This window comes from Camellia sinensis, chromosome 9 (assembly GCF_055761805.1).
Source record: "Camellia sinensis isolate YWXY chromosome 9, ASM5576180v1, whole genome shotgun sequence".
In the NCBI taxonomy this organism is placed as follows: Eukaryota; Viridiplantae; Streptophyta; class Magnoliopsida; order Ericales; family Theaceae; genus Camellia; species Camellia sinensis.
This window is the reverse complement of record NC_138969.1, coordinates 44,422,874-44,433,257: the sequence shown is the minus strand read 5'-3', so window position 1 is coordinate 44,433,257 and position 10,384 is coordinate 44,422,874. Positions and strand designations below refer to the sequence as shown.

At 30.8% G+C, this 10,384-nt stretch overlaps 1 long non-coding RNA gene across 1 annotated transcript; it reads right to left on the bottom strand.

Annotated features, from left to right (window-relative positions):
- Positions 1 to 1,850: 1,850 nt before the first annotated feature.
- On the bottom strand, positions 1,851 to 6,817 carry LOC114271108 (uncharacterized). Its single transcript, XR_014341073.1, has 8 exons — positions 6,776 to 6,817; positions 6,102 to 6,158; positions 5,795 to 5,871; positions 4,365 to 4,432; positions 4,154 to 4,261; positions 2,845 to 3,120; positions 2,611 to 2,769; positions 1,851 to 2,107 (listed from the first exon to the last, which is right to left on the bottom strand). It is a non-coding gene; the product is annotated as an uncharacterized LOC114271108 (long non-coding RNA).
- Between the last annotated feature and the right edge of the window lie 3,567 nt (positions 6,818 to 10,384).

Below are 10,384 nucleotides of genomic sequence, written 5' to 3'. Positions count from 1 at the left end.
ATAAAAAATATCCAAATATGCCCTAAATTAAAAATGGAGCATTTCATCTTCTAAAAGAATGGTCAAGGACTTTTGGAATTGACTTTTTTTTTCGTTTTTAATAATTTTTTTTAATTAAAAAAAATTTACATTTTTAGTAACTACTCGATCAGACGGATCAAAAAATTAAAAAAAATACACACACAAAAAAAAAAAAAGACAACAAGTTTAAAATTACTAAAAATATATATATATTTTTTAAAATAACTTTTTAAACTGAGGCCAAGTTTGGCTATCCTAAATAAGTACACACTTTTTATTTTTTTATCTTTTTTCCATCACATCATTTCTCTACTTTTCTGCACATCTTTTCATAAAAAGACAAAAAATACACTTATTTAGGTCATCCCAAACAACCCCTGAATATCAAAGCGACACCAAATGACAAAGATCATCCCCTCTCAGGTTTTTAAAATATTTTTCAGGTATATATTGTCTGGCATAAATAAATTCCAATAATCTACGGAGGGAAAACTAAATGTAAAGTTAAATCTTTACTTGAGTATCAGGCACTTTCAATAAAATTAATTTAGTTAAATTATCCCCCACATTGTTTGAAGTTTAGAAAAAAATACAATAAATTTTAAGATAAATTATCAGTAAGTCATAGTTGAATTTAATTCCCATCAAATCCTATTGAAAATAAGTCCTATTAAAATCGTCGCTAAAAATAATTTTTTATAACGATTTTTTTGTATATGTCACTAAAAATTGACAATTAATGACTTTTTGTCATGATTTTTATAAATTATCTCTAAAACTTATAATTTAGTTACATTTTTCTGTGACGAATTTTTCAGTCTGTCGCTGAAAATTGAAAATTTGTGACTTTTTTGTGATATTTTTTTTAAGCTGTCGTTAAACATATAATTAGTAACATTTTTTGTGATAATTTTCAAACTGTGCTGAAAATTAAAAATTTGTGACTTTTTTTAATAGTATTTGATAAAAAAAAAACTATTAATTTTCACAGGACTTATTAAACAATAGATCCACCTGGTAGGACTTACAAGTAAGTTCTCCTAAATTTTATAATTAAACTCTATTAAAGTTTTAATTCATAACTTTTAGACTCATTTTCATTACAAATTTGTTAGTCATATATGGATTAAAAAATAGATGTTGCCATCTCATTCATTCTAAAAGATATATTTTAGTTTGTTTATATTTGTATCTTCACACAATCTATATTAGTTTTGGTCATTTTAATCTCACTATAAAGGAGGTCGGTATAATTAAGTTAAAATTATAAAATTTATACCTTTATTTCAAATTTTAAAAGATGTAAATGTAATCTACCAATTAAATTCGAATGTCTCAGATTTTCACCTTATTAAAAGGGTACATTTTTCAAGGGAACGGATTTTCTCTCACTACAACATATAAGACTTTTGGCAACCAATTATTTTGGTCGCTAAAACTATTATTTTGGTCTCTAAATAGTTTTTGTGACAAAATTAGTTTCGTTACTAAAAAAGTCATTAAAAGTGTCTAGAAAATTCTTTAGCGACAAATTTTTGAAATGTCGCTAAAAATGACAATTAGCGACCAATTTTATATTGTAACAAAATGTTTGATTTTACAAGACTAAATATTTGGTCGCTAATACTTCATCATAAAATGTCCCAATTTGGTCGCGAAAAACAAAATAATGACATTTTTAATGACGATGATATTTGGTCGGTAAAAGACATAACTTTCTCTACAACACATTTTCGTCGCTAAAAATCAAAGTTGAGAATTTTGTAATCATTTAATCTCATAACTAAAAATGCACAAAATTAAATATCATCCAATCATATTAAAAAAAATTGATATCCACACATCAAAGGCACTCTATTCACAAACCATAATGAGTATATAGAAAGTAAAATTTTACAAAAATTAAAACTAAAAGTTTCCAAATTCAAATCAAAGTAGTAACAGTTCAAATAAAGAATAGCAACAGTTTCTTCAAAAAGAATCTCTAAAAAAACATTTTCTCAACATCAACATCAAGCTTTATATCAGACAACCTTGGCACAAGAGGCTTCAAGCTGTACTTAGATGTGACACGCTTTGGACATCCCTGCAACCCAAAATTCAAAAAGAAGAATCAAATAATAAGAATCAACTAAAAATAATCTCATTAAATAATCAACAGTCATTCATAATCAAATAAGTTACAAATAATGTTAAAGCACATTATCTCAAAACAAGCTAACTCTAATTTATGGGATCAATTGTTTTGTGACATAATAAATTAACAATCACACATGGCCCTCCACCAAGGGAGATTTGTATATATGTCTGTCGCTCTCTCGTTTACAAGGGGAGAGACAATAAATATTGGAGGGTGGCGAGGGTGATCCTTTGAAACCTATAGAATGAGGGGATCCAAATGATCCAAATCTTGCAGGGCCATTATGAGCCCTGCTGCTTCTACTGTAGTATTGATTCTGATGCTGAACAACAACAACAAGAGTCTCCATAGGAAATTTATTAGCAACAAGTTCAACTACGATTACTCGATCCAGTTAAGCCAATTCTAAAACATTAACATTCAAGATCTATACTAGACTCTAAAAATACCTCTGGATCTTCTCTATAACCACCAAAAACTGAGCAGATTTGCATTGATTTCAGTAAATCCAAACCATACGTCAAGCATATATGTAGATCAACAAGAACCAGCAAAACAAGTCGTCCTTGATCTCTTCAAAGCAGCAGCCGTCGATTTAACGATCAGATCTATACAAAAACAAAACAGATAAGCACATAACCAATCTTGATATACCAAACTAATAGATGGATCAGAAAACTGACCTGTAACATACCAAACAGGTAGTCACCACGTGCGACCCCTGGTTCAAGCTCCAAATCATGGCCAAGGAGTCTATCACGCAGGGTTTCAATTAAAGTCACAAAGAAGTTGTGCACGCCCTCTCTTAGTTGTTGGATGTAGCTATAGAAAAGAAATGGAAGGTTTAAATATGGTCTACATCTACAGATATATGATATAACGTACTACATGAGAACAAAAGCTCATGCATGCTGATCCGTGCTTCCTTTATTTCCATAAACAGTAAGTCCATGATTCACCTATTGAGGTCAAGAAAAAAGAAAAAGAGAAAAAAAGAAAACAAAAAAGGCTAGCATAAGTGATCAAAATAAACACTGACACATAGTAAAAGCAAGGTCTTGGGCAACCAACACGTCCTTGCCTAGGCTAAACATGGTATTTTAAATATCATGCTCGATTAACTGTTGAAGCTTTAATAGCTAGTTGATAACTTCAAATTCCAAAGAAAAACAACCTAAATTTTATTCTAGCATGATTACCAGAGGGGCTATTGAGCATTGGCATAAATTAAAGGCGCATATAACAGGAGATGTATCTTCTCTATTGTGGACAGGGATAGTCATGTCTTAAATCATTATATGTAGGTAATAGAACATGGTTAATGGATAAAGGTGCACCATGCATCTACATCAAAATGTCCACACATTGGAAATGCAGGATCAAATGCCATTTTAACAATTAGGAAATCAAAATCCAATATTTCCAATTCCTTATTGATGGATGGGGAATAGATTACGAAAATAAGAAACAAGATTTCTAATAGATACATCATCAAATTTTGCTCTCTAGTGAGGGCGGAATTGAAGAAAATTGCTATTTAAATGAAAATTTTGGACAAAGCTAAGAAAAAGACATGAAGTACAAAGTCGCTGGAAAATTTGTTATTACAATTTACATGCCATCTGCCTAACTAGATGCAACAATGCTAACATGTTATAAGAGTCCTTCCTAAAAACCAAAATATTTAAAAATTGCCTCCAAAGAAAGATAAAAGGAATATTTCCTCAAAGAAAATTCTTGCTCCATTCAGTTGTTTCCTCCTAAACCACAGCCAAGTTGACACTCTATAGTGTGACAAAAATATATGGCCATCTAAAATACGTAGCCTTAGTCTCACATCACACCTTTTTTGTAGTTGCCAGAGGTGTCACAAATTCAAAATGCTTCAATGGTAAACAATACTAATGCCAATTAAATAGATAATGATATTTTAGGACATCAAATTTGTTCCGTGTTCAAACAAGAAGAGTTGGCAGAGATGGTTGGACATACCTGATTACCATCTAGGTCAAACTCCTTCCCAAGTGATTCCATGACCAACTGTTGTAAACACCTACTAAATAATACAAGGCTATCCTTGTAAGGAAGAACAACCATATCCTATGGAAAAAACAAAGAAACCAAAGCATAAATATTTATGAGTGAAACTGAAACATAACATAGGTAAAAATGAGGCTGAGAAAAAGACAGAGTGAAGCGAAACCTTGGATCCTACTTCACCAGAGGCCCAATACTAGCTTAAAGCCAACAATGCTGCAGGGTTATCCCTCACTAAAAATAAATAAATAAATAAATATAAATAAAAAAGGAAACTTTAATATTCTGTTATCAGAACTTCTTTTCCTACTTACAAGCATAAGCAGTGAAATAAATAATCATTTCACATTCAATTATGCAATTTCACATCAAGTGTATTGTGTGTGTGTGTGTGTGTGTGTGTGTGTGTGTGTGTGTCCACATGAGAAGTAAGAATTCAAAATGTATCCCCCTACCCTATTTTAGTGATCTTGGTAAGCTAGACAATAAATCAATTCAAGAGATTGTCCTCTAATTGTAGCATTTGTGTCTTTTTCTTTTTTACTTCTTTTTTTTTTTAAAAAAAAAAAAAAAAGAATTGTAGTAGTAGGCAGTCTTACAAAATCAAACATGCAACATCTATTTGTCTCTCTCACTTTTTTCCCCCTCTTTGATGATAAGAAAGGCACACACACCCACGACCCAACTGGGATTTGAACCTTCCACTTCTCCCCTATTGGATTGGCAAGAGATAAAAAAAATGTGGTAAAAATAATTAAATAAAATCAAACACAACATTCTAGTAAAAAAGTAAATATTTACATGAAAAAATTCAGCATATTCTTTACAAAATAAAATAGTAACATCTCAAACACCTCTTGAAATATAAACCATGTGTATAGTTTGTGCCATTGGCATTACAAACATGAACCAATAGATCACTCAACACCAATAATGTATTATAACAGATTATTAACATATTATATTTCCTAGAGGTGAATAAAAAACATCTAGCAAATGATGAGTTGGAGAGCAGAGCATTATAGAGAACTGATTGGCCATGATAAAAGTGTCACATGTACCAGGAATAATTTGCCAATGCGTGAACTCTCCTCTAAAAGCTCTTGATATGCTGCCACTCTTGTAACATCAAAATGATTTGACCCCCATCAAATGCATGAAAATATTATAGAAACTACTGGGATGGCACTCACCATCTGAGTGCAAGTGCCACAAAGAACCACTAAATTAGCCACTTTTTGAACAGTAATGCATAGAGAGAGAGAGAGAGAGAGGTGTACTAAATAGCCTCTAAATTATAAAGGAGAGAGAGAGAGATAGAGATAGAGAGAGAGAGGTGTACTAAGTAGCCTCTTAATTAGGATGGGGAATTTTTAAAACTAACTGGGAGTTTTAGGCAGCTGTGGGGAGTTCTTTAAAATAATGTGTTTACTTAAACATTTACCCTTAACTGAATATAGAAGTAAAAGGATTTTAATAATGCATAATTTAATTTTCTGTGGATAGTTTAGGGAAATGAAAAATATACACAAAATTAGTGTTCTACTTTTATATATTAGCAAAGATGACATGCTTGACAATTGAACCAGTGCTTACTCCATTCCTCCAAGTGGGACACCTTGGGATGCTGATGGCTCACAACTCTCTCGATTGAAAGGATTAATTGGTTCTGTCTGCACATATTAAGCGAGTAGCAGTTAAATCTAAAGAAAAGGTCCAACAAAAAACTGCGTCAAAGTCCAATTATTTTTTTATTTTTTTATTGGCACTAGAGTGTCCGGAATCAAAGTCCAATTAATTTTCAACATACGAACCTAGTTGTTAGGGTCATTATTGAATACTAAAAAGTAGCTATAGGGAAAAATTAAAATGAGTTGAAGAAGAATAAAGTTAACAGAGTTACCCTTCCATGGGAAGCCTCTTCCTGTACATAGGACCACATACGTATACCAAGTCGAACCTAAGTTCAAAATTCAAGACATGAATCACAAAGTGAGAACTGGTGAACGATAATGCATAACTTATGATACGCAGGACCTATACGTCTTTTCTGCTTTGACATTTCAATAAAATCATCTTCCATTTTGTTGCTAAACAGTTTTGACAATATTTATGCTAGGACAGTTTTGCAGTAGAGACTAGAAGAGTAAGTAAATAAAATAAATGCCATATATACTATTCATTATATACATGTCTAATATTCTTCCAACTAAGAACCAATCAGTATTGCATAATAATAGGGTGAATTAGAAATACACCCCCTGGAATGTGCACCTCATCCCCAATTCTTCATCTCTAACACGCATTAGATTAGACATACATATATACATGCACACACACAAGTTCAATCTATGTAAAGAATTCTTCAATTCCAACACGCATTAAGATAAGAAACAAGTTCAATCTATGTAAAACACAGATTCAAACACGCACTAGATTGCTTTGTTTTTTTGTTTGCTTTGTGAATGCAAAACACAGATTGAAACACAAACAAGTTCAATCTATGTAACACATTAGTTTGCTTTGTGGATGCAAAACACAGATTGAAACACATATGAAAAGAATTGGAGCTCTTACAGGTCGATTACGAAGATCAATTACGGAGAGAGAGAGAGAGAGAGAGAGAGAGAGAGAGAGAGAGAGAGAGAGAGGCACCAAAATTTGAAGAAGATTGAGCTCCCAATCTGCCTTGGAGCTCCTGACTTTAGGGCTGAAGATTGAGCAAACCCGTTGAAAGAGAGAATGAGCAAGTTAAGGCTAAAGTGAAGTGAGGTCCGACTTTTCAATTGTCAAAATGATAAAAATAATTGGTCTCAAATTGTTTTTAATTGATAATGACGAAAATATGTCCCCAAATATTAATAATATATTAGCAACCAAATTTATTGATCTATAAAAATTATGTACATATTAGGTGAGAATATTAATAATCATTTTTACAATCTTATAAATAAATTATCATATGTTTAAATTTGTCCCTAAAAGCTTATTTTTAGCAATTAAATTTAATTAGTCCCTAAATATTAGTCTCTAAAAGACTAATTTCTTGTAGTGTCTGGTTTACTTGTAGATGGAGGGGTGCGACACGCGTCTTATTTGGATGAGCTAAATTATTGTAAAATTTATGAGTAAATTATTTATAAAGTAAATTATATTGATCTCATATTTATAATTATATAATTTTATTATGTATATATATTTTAAAATTATTTTTATGCAACAATTTATTATTATTTTTTTATAAAGAGAATAGAATCATGTAAGTTTTAATGTCGATTCAAGCATCGTTTGAGAATAAGTTATTTTAATAATTTTTAGTTTTTTATGAAAATATATGTAAAAAAATAAAAAGGGTGTAATGTAACAATTTATAATAATTTTTTGATTTTTTAACTAAAATAAATAGTTCACAAACGAGATCTCAATCTGATTTTTTATTTATGTATTTTTGTAGAGTGCTACTATTAGCAACCCATAAATTATTTTGGACCCCTCAACTTTTACCTTTTTTTTTTTACAATAATAACCTCAAATAAAATTACTACAAATGACATCATTAATTTTGAAACACCCCATCTCACAATTAAACCTACACACTCACTACATCATGAATTAAGATTTATGAGAGCACCCACCTCCATCACCACCCATCCATCTTTTCCAAATCCCACCTTCAAAGCTTACCCACCCTCAAAACCTTAAAAACCCTTTGGCGGTAATATTCCGGCAGTAACGGTGGCAACCATTTGACTACCTACATTTTTCTGACTACGACAATGAGTGGAAATTTTTCTAGCAACCACAATTCCATAAGACGAGAGGAATACAACAATAAAAGTTTAGAGGAGGTTCATAGCTTTGATCTTGTTTTTAGCTTAGAGAAGATTGGCCTTATAAGGGTAAGTTTCATGGAAAAAAAAAAACAAAAATAATAAAATATGTTCGTCATTTTTTCGAGACTGAACTCCCGAATATATGATCGAAATTCGGGAATACATGCCCGAACATTGTTTATTTATTTTGGAATCGGTAACCGAACATTGATTTTGAACTTTTTGTGATCTGGGATGAGTCCATAATGAAGAAAACTCAAATAACTGAACCGTTTTAAGAACTGGGAATCGAATATTTTAACTTTCGAGAAGTGATTGTATGATAGGTTAAGATAAGTAAGGTTGGTGACAACCATAGACAAGTTTTGTATTAGAACATCCATCTGAAAGATTATTGTGGCTCAAATTAAAAGCTTGGATCTGAGAACAATGAAAAATATCAGATGGAAAGTTGGTTAAATCGGCAGAGACAGTATTCTTCTTTTTATTCTTCATGGGTTTTGAAAATGATGAGACTTTTCTTCTTCTTAGTGGGTTTTTGTTCGGGTTTTTTGAAAGGGAAGTGTTTTTCGGATGTGTGGGTGTGCATTCAATGGATTGAATATTCAAGGATAATTTTAATATTATTTAAGGTGAGAAAAGAAATTTTAAAAATTTTAAAATTTATAAATAAAGATCTAAAAAAATAAAAAATCCAAAATAATTTATAAGGTGCTTAATAGCACCACTCATTTTTGTATCTTTTCTTACTTTTGAATAAATGAAATCTCGCATCTAACCTTGCTTCAAAAAAATGACATATAACCAAGTGGGCCAAGTCAACTTTGACGACTTTGACTTTGGTTTCTACGGTAAGAGCATCTCCAACCGTTCATATCTTTTTTCACCAAATCTGAGTAAAAAATAGATTGTTTTCTCAATTTGATATGACTTTCTCCAACGGTGAGCATCAAACCTGTTAAACAAAATATATGCAGAATTGAGGGAAAGGTTGACCGATGGGTCGATTGGTAAGCCTAATTTTTTTTTTTTAATCTGCTTGAACCTTTTGACCTGTTTGAACCTACCTTTTTGAAAGGGAACCGGTCGACCGGTTAGTCAACCGACCGGACAACCGGCTGGTTGACCAGTTGGTCTCCCCCAACGATAACGCACAGTAAAGTAGTGAAATCTGGAGCCTGTTCTCACTTTAATGAATTTTTTGTTCTATTCTCATTTTGATACTAATTTGCTGAAACCATTGGAGCTCCAAAAAGTGACTTTTTTACCAAATTTCAAATCTGATGCAAGGTTTGATGAACCGTTGGAGATGGCCTAATGCGTCATGAATTTTGATGTTATTAATTTATTATAAGGCCTTGTTTGGATCCCTTTTTACTACCCTTTTAACTTTTTATGTGTTTTATTATTTAATATATTTTTTAAAACTTTTTTTTTTCTCTGGGTTTAAGTGTTTATTTTTTATAGCGAAAATCATAACTAATTTAAAAACAACAAAATTGTAATAAAAAAATATCCAAATAAGCCCTAAAGGAAAAATGGAGCATTTCATCTTCTAAAAAAATGGTCAAGGACTTTTGGAATTGACTCTTTTTTTCGTTTTTAATAAATTTTTTTTAATTAAAAACAATTTATATTTTTAGTAACTACTCCATCAGACGGATCAAAAATCAAAATAAAAAAATAAAAAAATAAGAAGACAAAACGAGTTTTTACTAAAAATATATATTTTTTAAATAACTTTTTAAACTGAATATCAAGCTACACCAAATGATAGTGTATATCATTCGAGAATTTGTAGGAAGTGTTTGCGCATTGACACATGCATAAATAAGTTTGAATTTAACCCGCACAATTAATCTTCTTTAACATTGTATTTAGATTATAAATTTGTCACATAATTCAAAAATAAAAAATTATATTTCATTTATATTTATCTCACATTTTTTCTTTCTTTTATTTAAATTTTTGATTGAAACACAAACTAAATTTTGGAGTAATGGCATAAAATTGTCAAAGAACCTTCAAGTGGGTCACTTGTAAAAAAACTCCTTAAGAAGCCATTATTTTTTGGGTGGAAAATTCTCCTTAAGAAGCTTGAATTTGTGCACAATGATTGACTAATAGTTATGGGAGTTGGTCATTTTTGCACACTAGGCTAACGAGTCAATTTTTTGTTAAAAATAAAATTTAATATATTTTTTTTCTCTATTGGGGGCTCTTAATTAATTATTATTATTATTATTTTTATGCATTATCAACTGTTGGTTGTCGTATAAAAAAAATAAAAAATAAAAAATAACAATAACAACAACAACTCCGACTCTTGGTTGTTGGCATTGGTAAATATTTG